This window comes from Condylostylus longicornis, unplaced genomic scaffold (genome assembly GCF_029603195.1).
Source record: "Condylostylus longicornis isolate FDR11 unplaced genomic scaffold, ASM2960319v2 ptg000055l, whole genome shotgun sequence".
NCBI classification, from domain to species: Eukaryota; Metazoa; Arthropoda; class Insecta; order Diptera; family Dolichopodidae; genus Condylostylus; species Condylostylus longicornis.
The window spans coordinates 10,338,148-10,351,146 of NW_026578024.1; the positions used below are offsets into that span (position 1 = coordinate 10,338,148).

General features: G+C 23.2%; 1 non-coding gene across 1 annotated transcript; it reads left to right on the forward strand.

Moving 5' to 3' along the window:
- The first annotated feature begins 5,751 nt into the window (after positions 1 to 5,751).
- Trnac-aca (transfer RNA cysteine (anticodon ACA)) lies at positions 5,752 to 5,824 on the forward strand. Its single transcript has one exon. It is a non-coding gene; the product is annotated as a tRNA-Cys (tRNA).
- Positions 5,825 to 12,999: the final 7,175 nt, after the last annotated feature.

Sequence of the window (12,999 nt, forward strand, 5' to 3'; positions counted from 1 at the left end):
TAAACTCACAAAAAAAAATCTGTTTTAATTTTTTCACTGCCTTTGACCCATGCCGCTCGAACTGTCGTATATCCTTTTACAAAAATTACAAAAATTATGTTTGCTAAATTTTTCTTATATAAAACGCATATTTTTCCCAATACCTTGAATAAGGATAAGTTTTACATGAAAAACAGATCATGCTGCATTTGTTCAAAAATAAAAATTTCGAAAGTAGATAAAGCAAAAATCTTAATTTTGCAATTTTGCACACTTATATAAGATAAATACTGACAAATATTGAGTTTACGTGAGCATTTAATAAAACTGTTGTTGTTAGCACCGAGTTTTTTCAGAATGAACTTAAAAATTCCTTATGTCAAGTTGACACGACAATTTTATTTCTCTCAAGAATTATCCAAAATCGAATTTCATATGTATAAAAAATTGATTCCCACTGCTTTGATTTCTTCTGGATTAAAAAAAATAAACTTATATTATACTCGAAGAATGTTCTAATTTTTACTCGAATAACTTTTAAATTAGGAAAGTATTAGCAACCTCTTGTCTCACAATTGATAAACGAATATCCCTTCTAAAAATTCAATATGACGTCGGAATTTTTATTAAACTTTTATTGGTCATTTGTACCTGATCCTAATATAAATTATTAAATTCAACAATTCTGAAGAGGATACAATAAACGATTAGTATAAAATATAACATTGCAAGTCTCATCTTCTTCAGATTATGTCCGATGTTTATAACAACAGTAGAAATGTTGAAAAAGATTATGTTTCTTGTGTTGTTGTTTCTATTTTTCTTCTCATTTTATTTTATTTTTTTAATATTTTTTAGTTTTTTTTTAATTTTTTTAACTTAGTTTTTTACTCCTGTATTTAGCCGTGTATTAAGTGCGTTCCGAATACATGGGTGCGTATATAGAATAAGCTCCTGAATCTTTTATTTTATTTTCTTTTCTCTGGGATATTTTTATTAAGCGAAATTGAAGACTGAAACACTAATGTTATTCTACTAAATGAAGAAGATTGCAAATAAAAAAGAAAAAATCAAAAACAAAATAAATGAAAAAAAAAACGAAGACACATGAAACAAATAAGCGAAAGAAATAAAAGAAAATAAAAATACTTGAAAAAAGGTCCGCTATCCCTGGATTATGTTTTATTTATGGAACTCCAAGAAGTTATCTGCAATAAATGTCCAAGTGGTATGTGGAGCATGTGTTTCTGAGGATTTCTTTCTCTTTTAACTTCTTTATGTTTATTATTTATATATGTTTTTATCTCGAGGATTTTCTCGAACCCTCCTTGTCCAGTGTAAATTTTTTTTGAGTTCGCTGATTATTATTGTTAGTTTTCTCTCTTTCTATATATATACATATATACATATATAGAAAAATGTATTAATAATAAATTGCTTTTATTCAAGTTTTAATTTGTAATAATTTCACATTATCAAATCATAATTTAGAATTCATTTTGAAGCATAATAAGAAACGTCATGAATTTTATGAGTATATGTAGGTATATAGGATTTTAATTTTACTTGTATATTTGATTGGATTTACGTTAGATATAGAGAGGCCAGTTTTATAAAAGTGCAAGCATGTACCTTTTTATATAGAAAATTAGTAATATTATTACCTTAATTAATTTATTGAAAATGTAAAAATTAATTTTTTTTTGTAATTTTGTTTCAATATTAAATTAATATAAGTTTCATTAAAGCCAATAAATAAATATTAAAATTTTCTAGGAGAAAGCAGTAAAAATTCATGGCATAACGACATAAACTCATAGTATTTTCAGAATTAGATGAAGTGGTAAAATCGCTATAGCAAATTGTTGTGTGCAAGTACATAGTTATGTGACAACATTCCCGAACGCGATAATTTAATTTTTAAAAAATTTGAGCTTTAATACTGAAAATTTATTGCGAACTGTAGCATTAAATTTTTTATTAAATAAAAGTAAAATGAAGCAAATTCTATAACTCACATATTTATACATTCGATTTCAAGATTTTCAAATCCCATACCGCAAAATTGGAATTTCCGGGATATCGGATTTTTGTTAAATTTTCACAAAATTTTAATTTTTAGTACACAAAATTATAATTATCGACACGAAATTAATATTTCTAGTAAAAGCAAATCTTTTTCATAGTTGCATAATAGTGTAATATTTGCGAATTTACTTTTATTTGTAAGTATTAATAATAAAGTTCTACAATCAAAGGCTCTCTGACCACATGCATAATATAATATGTTTTGTACCATATAAAAAATAAAAAATTAATTAATAATAAAAACATGAATAGCAAATACATGCATGAATAAAGAATTTTCCATTATTATTATTAAATAAAGAAAACTTTAATTTAATTTTTATTAAAAAGAAAAAATTTATAATAATAATTTTGTACCTTACCTGCTGGAACTTAATTTACATGATACACTATATATATATTTAATCTCTAATATAAATTTTGTATATATATTTATACATGCACGCTTATTTTATCAAACATGAAAATTGAGAGAAAAAAAACTTCACTTGTATATTCTGTTGAGTTATAATTAATGAAATTGAATTTTATTTCGACATTTACTTGAAATAGAACATGCACGCAGCAAAATACAGCTTTTTATATTTTTTCTCTATGTTTGTACAGCATGTTTCTAACAAAATTGAAAAAAAATATTTCTTTGCAGTGAGATCTGTATGTCCATTCGATAGAGAAAGCAGAAATTATATAAACAAAGAAATTTTATAAGAAACCTATTACTCTAGATTCCAGAAGAAAATTTTGACCTGCTTCCGCCTTCCTCATTTTCTAAAAATTATTGTTCTACGAAAGCCTAATACTGTAATTTTTTTCACAATTCATTGTTTTGAAACTATAGATAGAATCTGCCGTGAAATATCACAATCAACAATTACAATGACCAAAGTGCCGTTGGAGTTAACTTTTTTCGTCGTATTTTCCCGAATTATTTGTTGCCTCTCTTATTTTTGTGAAACTGTAATCCATTCCAAAATATTAATTGACTTGTTATCAGAAAAAGTAATATTTTATCTAAGCCCATCCGATTAGCCGTCGAATTCCGCTATCTTCTTAATGTTTCTTTAAATTTTTGTTTCCATCCTAAAAGTATGCAATAATTAGCTACTTCAATATATAATACATATATATATTGTAATTTCAGTTAGAATAATCTAAGGAACAAATTGTTCTTTTTTTTAAGGAAATGTTCTACTTCACAATTTATTTTACCCAAATTAATTCCTATCAATTTTTTTTCGTATTTGAAATCTTCTATGCATAGTATTTTTCGTATCCAAACTACGAAAAAAAGTAGAGAATAGTTTAGAAAAACCTGTAAAATTTTAGCTTATTTTTTCAATTCTTTAATCTTATCAAGCCTTTTTTATCTATATATATAATATACATACTTATTTATTCATTAGAAGGATAATAATATCATGCATATTTACCTTAAATATTGTAATGTTAATTAGAAGGTAATATACGTGTAACTTCTATAATATGTGCGTTATTATAAACAAAGGATATAAGAAAGAAGTTTTTCTCTTGAATGCGTGTTTATCTTTAGATATTCATTAAAAATATACGCATTAATAAATAAATAGATTTCTTATCCATTTAATTCATTTATTTGCTCTTCTACATATATATACATATATATATATATATATATTTATTAACAATATTCTTCTTAATTTTATTCACATGAAATGATGATAATTAAAATAATAAAACAAAACCATTTACAAAAAAGCTTAAATGAGAAAATAAATTAACAGAAACAAGCAAAAAACAAAAAAATGTTTTAGAAATAGCTACTTCTTTTAATCTAAAAAAGAAATTGAAAAATGAGGAGGGCGACGCACAATGATATCCCAATAGTCCTAAATGGACAAATTATAAATTAATTACCATGTTAATCTAAACTCTATTTAAAAAACAAAACAAGTATAATAAAATTTCACAAGAAGTCATTTTGTTAATAAAACAAAAACAAAGCAAAAATTCATTTGTTTTCCCAAATGAATTTCATTTCCCACAATCTAAATAATTTTTCAAAATTTTTTTTCTTTTTTTTCTTATTCTTCTTCTTCTATACGCACATATTTATTTGTATCAATACTTAATTATGGAAATTTTCTTCACTCCCACAAATCATATTTTCTTCAAGAGAAAATTTTTGATATTTTAGTTTTAAATTTTTAACCCCATATTTTACTTCGTTTACCATAAACTGTATAACAATTTTCTTACACATATTCTTCTCGTTATTCTCATATAATAATCTCTTTATCCACACTTACATAGATTATAATATAAAAACAATATCATACATATATTAAAATGGGCCATATATTCTATTTTGAAAATGGTATGAAATCTCAAATCGGTAATTATTTTAGCGTTTTTATAAAACGTTATTTGTTAATTATAGTTGTAATGATGGCGGGAATCAACACCAAAAGTATTATAAAACAAGAAGAAAAAAAAATTATTTTATGCCATCATATACTTTGTATTATTGTATTTACATTCATTAATAATATATATGTATATGCATATAATCTTCAAATATTTGATATGTTAATGGAAATTGTAAATAGGGCTATTATAATCCTTTAAGGATATTCTCATACATATGGGTACATAAGTATAAAATTTGGGTTGATTTTGAAAAGAGAAAACCAAAAAAATTCTCATATCCTTTGAAATTTAATATCTATTTTTGATGGTTATGAGCTTATGTTATGTTTGTGTTCACTTTTCTCCTTCAATGTAAGCAAATATGTTAAATAGAAATTTCATTTAGAAAAATTAGGGTTAAAAATTCATATGTAAGTAAAAATTTGTTTTTCTTTTTTTTTTGAAATCAGTTAAACACTGACAATAATTATGAGTGTTAAGGAAAATATGATTTTGTCAATTAAAAAATAAAAAAAAAAAAAACAAAAACAATAATCTGAAAAGGTCAAACACTATGAGAACAAATGTTGTCTTTTTTTCTCTTTTATTAATTTAATTTTTACTTTTTGAGTATTTTGAAATACTAGACAGATTCTATATACTTACATATTATTATGGTTAACGTTAAAAGGGGGTGTTAATAGAGCTAGAGAAATAAAAAAGGATTAAATTAAAAAAAAAATTAATGTTATTTTAGCACAAATATTTAATTACTTTATATTCTCGGAAAAATGCTTTTATTACATTATATGGACTTTATTTTAATTGTTTTATGTGAAAATTAAATATTTTTATTAACAATAAAAACTTAATATCGTAAGTAAAAGAATTTTCGTAAATTTTTTCCCCCTTTTAAATATATTTTTAAATTTAAAATGTTAAAATAATTTTAAAATCGTTTAACATGGCAGTGAGGAGAGGAAAATTATTATCGCTTATTAAAAAAATTATAGGATTATTAAACGATTAAGTATAATATTTTTCAACTGGTTCTGATAATAAGCACCTTCCCTTAACAATATACTAATTAAAAATTAAATGAATCGAAAATTCAACTCATTCCAGGAATTTTATTCTATACATTTAAGCGAATTCAGTTTTTAATTCATAACATGAGATAAAAGGAGAGGTTTAAAAAATGTTCAAAAGTTGGAACTAAAACAAAACCTCTTTTGAGTTCTCTCATGTGGACTACAGTATAAAGACATGTAGAGAACATTTTGTCGGCAATTTCTTCATGCCTCTGTAGCTCAGTTGGTAGAGCGTCCGCCTACAAAGCAGTAGGTCACTGGTTCGAGTCCAGTTCGAGGAGGAAAATTTTTTAATTAATTTTTTTGCCTTTAACTCGTTCCTTTGATTACGTCATCCATATGTTCTGCAGTTGCACGAAGAAATTTCCATTAAATTAAATTCTCTCACTGCATTTTTAATAAATTTTCATTTGAGCAGAAATTTGAGATGAATATATCGCAGAATTTATCTGACCATTGGTGCAGTGGTTATGGCACCGGTCCTTTAACCGAAGGGTCTCGGGTTCAAACCCCGGTCAGGTCACTATAAAAATTATATTCAATACTATTATAACTTAATATACAATACTAATAAAAATATTATACAAGTAATTTTCAAATATTCATAATATTCGATATTAAAAAAAAAAAAAAAAAAAAAAAAAAACTAAGAAAAATAAAAAGTAAATATTAATAACCTCAAATAATTAATATATAAATAAAAACTACGGCAGGCTAGTCACCTACCTAGTTAAACCCTATGACGCTATGAAACTAGTGCATGAGAAATCATGCACTAGCCCTATGCTCCTTCTAGGAGTGAACAAAGGAAAAAAAAAAATATCGCAGAATTAAGTTGGTAAATATTATTTAAGAATAATAAGATAGAAAATTCAAACCCGAGGAGCTAATAATTTGCGATTTTCACGAGGTATTAATTTCAACGGTCACGAGGTATTAATTTCAATAAGTATGCTGCTAACGTACAGTTGTTGTTAAATTCTGGGAGCAATTTTTGGCTCATTTCAAATTTTTTCGATTTTATTTTCGCTAGTTTTCCAAAAAATATTAATATTCTAAGATAAAAATTTGTCAAATACCGGACGATAATAAATGTAGTTTCCGATTTCATAATTACATTAAGGGTTAGTAAAATATTTGTTGTATGTATTATGTGCAGATCTTAAAAACAAAAACAACTGCGGGACTTTCTTCTAAATATTTGCGATTAACAACTAAATATAATAGTCGCAATTTGAAATGAACCCATATTTTACGGTAGTTCACGTATTAAAAATGTTCTAATTGATTAAATTATAACACTCTGTAACCATCAACTGTATGAGTATCTTGTTTCCAAAAAATACTTCGTCCTCCATAAGTAAAACTTATTCGACGTTACTATAACAAAGTGACGGTCTAAAATTATTTAATTATGTGCTATTGATTGAAAGTGAAGAATAATTTCTTTAACGTCATTTTTGATCTGCGTTTTCGCATTTTCTTTATCAAATAAATCTCTTTCGATTAAGCAACAACTGCCGTGCTAGACTATTGTTAATCTTTAATAATTATTTACTGTTCTATATTGAAATTTACTATTCTCATTTAGAAGTCAAAATTGTATGTGCCAGCTAGTCTTCAACTATTTTTTAAATAAAATTATACTACTTGATAAAATTATTCTTCTCGTTGTATTAAATTTAAGTGCATATACTACACATAATATATATGTATGTACATAGTGCTTATAGAACTCCGATAAACCTTAAATATAAATTTTAAAATTATATCCCAAAGTTCTTAAAATTATTTAAATATATGTATTTTTATTTTTAATGCTGTAAAAATTAAATTAAACTAATTTTGAATTATTTTTTATTTTTATCTTAAAAAAAAACAAGAAAAACAATTCTTTATTTTCTTTTTAATTTAAATACTAAAATTCTAACAAAATAGACAAAAAAAAATAATGGACAATTATTTATTGTCAGGATATGACAATAAAATCGAAAATTATAACAAGCCTTATAAATTTTACATAAAATAATAATTTGAAAAAAAAAACACAAAATAAAAATTCTTCAATTCCTATATAATATGTAAATTCAAATACAGGATAAAGGCTTACATAATATACTTACATACATGCCTTATTATATTCTTGTACAAAAAGTATATTAATAATTTAATAATTTTAAAAAAACAACAAGAAAAAAAAAATTTTAAGAACTAATTTTTGAAAATCTTAAGGGAATCAAATAGAAAAACCAAAATTTTCAAATGCCAGTTTCCTAAATTTATGTACATATATGTATATATGCATATACATAATATATGTGCATATGTATATATGTATATATCATTATTACAATATTACAAAAATTTATTATGTTGGTTTTCAATATAATTTACAATAAATTTTGAAATTATTCTAACATAAATGTTCATGTAAATCTAATGATAAAATATTATATAATATAAACACAATTTCTTCTATGTGTGTATGTATATGTAAATGTGCTTATCTGTAATACAATACAAAAATGGATTTCTATAAATTTATATAAATATATATATATAAATATACTAATTGGTTTACAAATTTTTCTACTTATTGATGAATATAAATATACAAAGTGAACAATCAATGGTTCTTTCAAAGCCAGTTAATAGAATGGATCGAAACGCATAAAAAATTATAGGAGACATAGTACTGTTTTTGTTCTCCCTCTCGAATTATAAGGCATCAAATCTGATTTTTTTGAAAAAGCATTTATTTTTTCTAAAACTATAACGCACTAAACTCGGCTCACCTAAAGTTATGAGGGTTAAAAAAGAGGTCTTTTGTTTTAAAACCATCAATTTTTTGTTTATTTCAAAGCCTTGATATTGCTTCCTGAACGACATATCATCGATATCAAAGATTTCTTTTTATTTTTACAAAAAATTTAAATGAAAGGTCAAAATTTTTTAAAATTTCTATTAATTATTCTTCTTTAAACCATCAATTACTCAACTAACGTATTGGTTTACGAGAAATAAAATCTGACAATTGTCAGCTTCATTTTGATACTAAATATAGGTAAGAAAATAATACAAGAATATTATTCTTATATAAAATAAAAGCATAGGTAAAATCATTAAAAATAATATCAGAAAAACAAATTTTAAGGCTTCATAATTCGAGAATTGGAGGCAAAAAAGAAATTGTCCACCAATATTTCCTACTCGCCTGTATTCTGTCAATATTTCTACTTCAATTGTATCATTGAGCCTCGTACACCCAGTGTAATTATATAACAAGTACATCTTACTCTTTAATTGTTACAATAATACACATATTAACATATTTATAAAAGCCCCTATATACAATATGTATGCAAAAATATAGATTTTGAAATAAGAAATTTTCTAAATACATCAAATAATTTTATGAGAATAAACCATCATTTAATGTACATAAATACATACATATGTACATCATATCCTGTCGTAATATTAGAAAATACAATTACATATATATTATAATCAATATCAATATCATAATCATTTAATTTTTAAGGATATAGAATAAAATAATAAAGTTCGTATACATACTAACATTTTATATAATCAATATATAATTATAATTATACATTTATTTGTGCGTTTGTACATAATGTTAAAATTGTATAATATTATTATAAAAGGTGCATGTTGTCAGGGCGTTTTTGGACACAACATGAGGTTCCACCTACATTGACACGTGACATGAAAAGTCATTTAGTTGGCATAATTTTTATTTTCATTTTTGTTTTTTGTTTTTTTTAAGTCTAAATTCATGTCCTGAAAAATATTCTCTCATGATATAACTTTATTATTGTATGAATACATATGTATGTACGAACATTTAAATGTACATAACATACACATTATAAAATATTATTAAGAGTTCATATTAAAATACATGTGTATGTACACTTATTTATTGATTTTATACATAGTATACGTGTAGATTTTATATATGAAAAGATTTTTCTGTTATGTTATATGTTATGTAAATTGTATAGTTTTTAAAATATTTTGGTTTTGAAAAAAGAATAAAAAAAAAAACAACAAGAAAATTGTATTTTCTTTGTGCTTTTTTTTTTTATGTTGATGTGGCACAATAATCATACCTCAAAATGAAGAGAAAAAAAAGGAAGAATAAAAAATCAAAAGAAAATTAGAATTTGTACATTTTGCTCTTTTTATGGTAAAATTTTATTTTAACATACGACATAAGTGCGTATTTTGATTTTCTAATAAGAATTATGTCTCTTATGTCCTTTTTTAGTATTCTAAAAACGCATGTTAATATTATACATACATACACACAATAATAATACTTTTATAAAATGGTTTTCAAGAGATTTTAATAAAAAAAAACAATTTTTTTTTTTATCTTAATTTGAGAGAAATGGAAAATTGACTTCATATTTTCTATAATTTTTCATAGTTTAACAAAAGTTCAATATTGAATGGATTTTTGGTGATTATCGACAGATTTATTGCAGTCCAATATCGTACATTAGATTCCATGTATGTGTATAGAAGGATTTCAAAAATCCTTTTTGTGTTTTTTAAATTGGCTGAGAGATAGAATGGGGGCAGTCTAGAAAATATAATGTAATTTGTATTCTCTGCTAAGATTCCATATCTATACATGCATACATTTTTTGATGTTTTATTGGGACAAATGATGGATAAAATAATATGATTTTAAAGTAATAATTTAATATTAAATAAATGAGTTTAAATGTAGGCGTTATATAAAAACAGAACAGAATTATTATGAATTGACATAGGTCTTATTATAATAAATTTAATATTTTATTCAAAAATTTTTTTTAAAATTAAAAAAAAAACAGATGAAGAACTTTTTATCTTCATAAACTACGTGTCTCAATTGCATAATAATTTATTATTTAAAAATATGATTTTTACTTATAACCTAACCTAAATATTTTTAAAATAAAAAAAAAATTTAAAAATATATATATAAAATATTTAAATAATTTTCAAATTAGCATAGCATTAATACCCGTTAGTTGGAAAGAATGGTGTGCCACGACTGATCAACATTTCAATTAGTACGGCCGTGTCATTTTGTTGTCACAGTCTCCTGAAAACAAACTCTTGATTGCATATCCCATATTCAATTGCCTATCAACTTGTCAACCAGTTCGTTATTAATATTGTATATATAATAAAAGTAAAAATCGTCATATTTAAAAATTTTAATATTTCAGTAGCCAAATACTTATATGTGGTTTGTGTTTAATAATAGTAAAAAACTCACAAAATAATGTATGAGCTCTCATAACTTTATGTCTCTAATCAGAATAATCTATGATTTTAAAAGTCTATTTAAATTTCTATGAAATTTAAAAACTAAATTTTGAATTAATCGTAGTCCTATTTAACAGGTAACTAATAAATAGTCTTATATCATTTTACGATTTAGAAGAATTTTGTCAAAAATTAAAATGCAACTGAACTGAAAGGAGAGTATGAAATTTTCTATTATGGTGAAAATTAGGAGACGAATTAGAATCCCAATTTTGACTTTCGTTTTCATTGCTTTTCTCAAGATCAAATAATTTTATTTTTTTTTTGTCCTTCACTTGGTTTCAAAATTTTTCTAAGCAAAGTAGGTGTAATGGCATTTTCAGCGCCACATATACATATGTATAACGTACACATTTTGTGATAAGATCGAATACGTTTAATACCAAATAAAAAAATATCCAAGAATTTGTGATCTTAAGTGGGCTGTGAAATTAAGCAAGCTTATAAAATATTTTTACGTAATTCAAAACAGCTAAAAACATTTTTTAACAAAACTTTAAAGAGATAGAAAAACTAAATGTAATGACTACTTACTAAAAATATAAATTATAAATAATAATTGACAGTAATTTCAACGAGTACGGGTTTAAAAAAAAATGCTTTATCATTTAATAGTTTTGTAAAACAAATTGCCAACAGATCTCGTAAATAAAAAGATTTACACTTTTATTTAAAAAAGTAAGAATTGTTTCTCTGGATTTTGTTTTTCGTAATTTTTTTTTGTCAAATTTTAATTTTCTGATTTTAAGCGGCGGAAATGAATAAAATAGACATTATGTGGTGTTGAGAATTACGTGATTTTAAAAGAGTTTTCATTTTTAGGAGATTTTTCTTATCGAAAATTTTGTGAATTAAACTGAGTTCTAATATTAAACAGGGTTGATATTAATCGTGTCTGACTGTAATACAGCTTTGATTTAAAATATTATATAACCCATGACTTAATTTAAATAATTATTCACATAATAAAAATTTTTTTCAATATTAATTGAAAATTGTTATTTTTTATTTATTTTACATTTTAATTTCATTAAAATAAGAACACTAAAATAAATTAAAAAAAAAAAATAAAATTTTTGTACCTATAAGCAGAAAAATAATGTTAATTAAATTGGTATTTGGTATAAAATTTTCATAATTAATTCAAAATAAAATCAAAAAAAAAAAAATATCATTATTATTATAAAAATATAATAAAAAAAAATTATTTAGTATCGACTTTTTCTTCCTATATTTCTCTCTAGTTTTTTTTTATTGTTTTTATTATTGAAAATTCTAATGACAAAGCAATATATTTTGTCTCTTACCAAACTATAAATTTACATACATATACATATAAATACATATTTAATTACCTTAGGCAGCTAATAATAATTGCCAACTTTCTAATATATTTTTGTCTCTTTTTGTAATTTCTGCAATTTCTCTCTTTAATTTTTTTTTTTTTCGTTCGAACTAATTTATTTTATAAATCGAAAATATATTTATTATTATATACATTGTATGTACATACAAGTATGTTTGTAAATTATAATATTTGAAATGTACAATTTATGAAAATTATAAAATTTTATATATGAAATAAATTGCTACAAAACTTAATTTAGAAATTATTAGTCAAAGTATATTATGGTATATAATTATGGTTGATATACATTATTATATCGATATTTAGATTATGTATAGATTTTTTTGTCATATACAATCATTATACTCTTATAATATATGTATAAGTGCATATATTATAAACATTGCAATAAATATAAAAGCATACAATAATTATAATCAAATTTTATTCGAACTGAAATCATTAAAATTTTAAATTGGAAAATTTTCCTAAACAAAAATAATTATAGCCTACAGCGATTTTTATAATTACATATACAAAAATTTTCTACTAGAAAATAAATGAAATTCAACAAAATTTTTTAGATTTTTCTTTTAGTTTTTTTAATATTTTTGATTTTGATTTTTATGCGATTTTAATTTTGTCATTCAATTTTTATGCACTTAAATTTTCTATATTTAATATTCACATGGACATTGTTATATATTTGTGTGTATATATAACAACATAAATTATAATGAAACTGATGCAAAATGT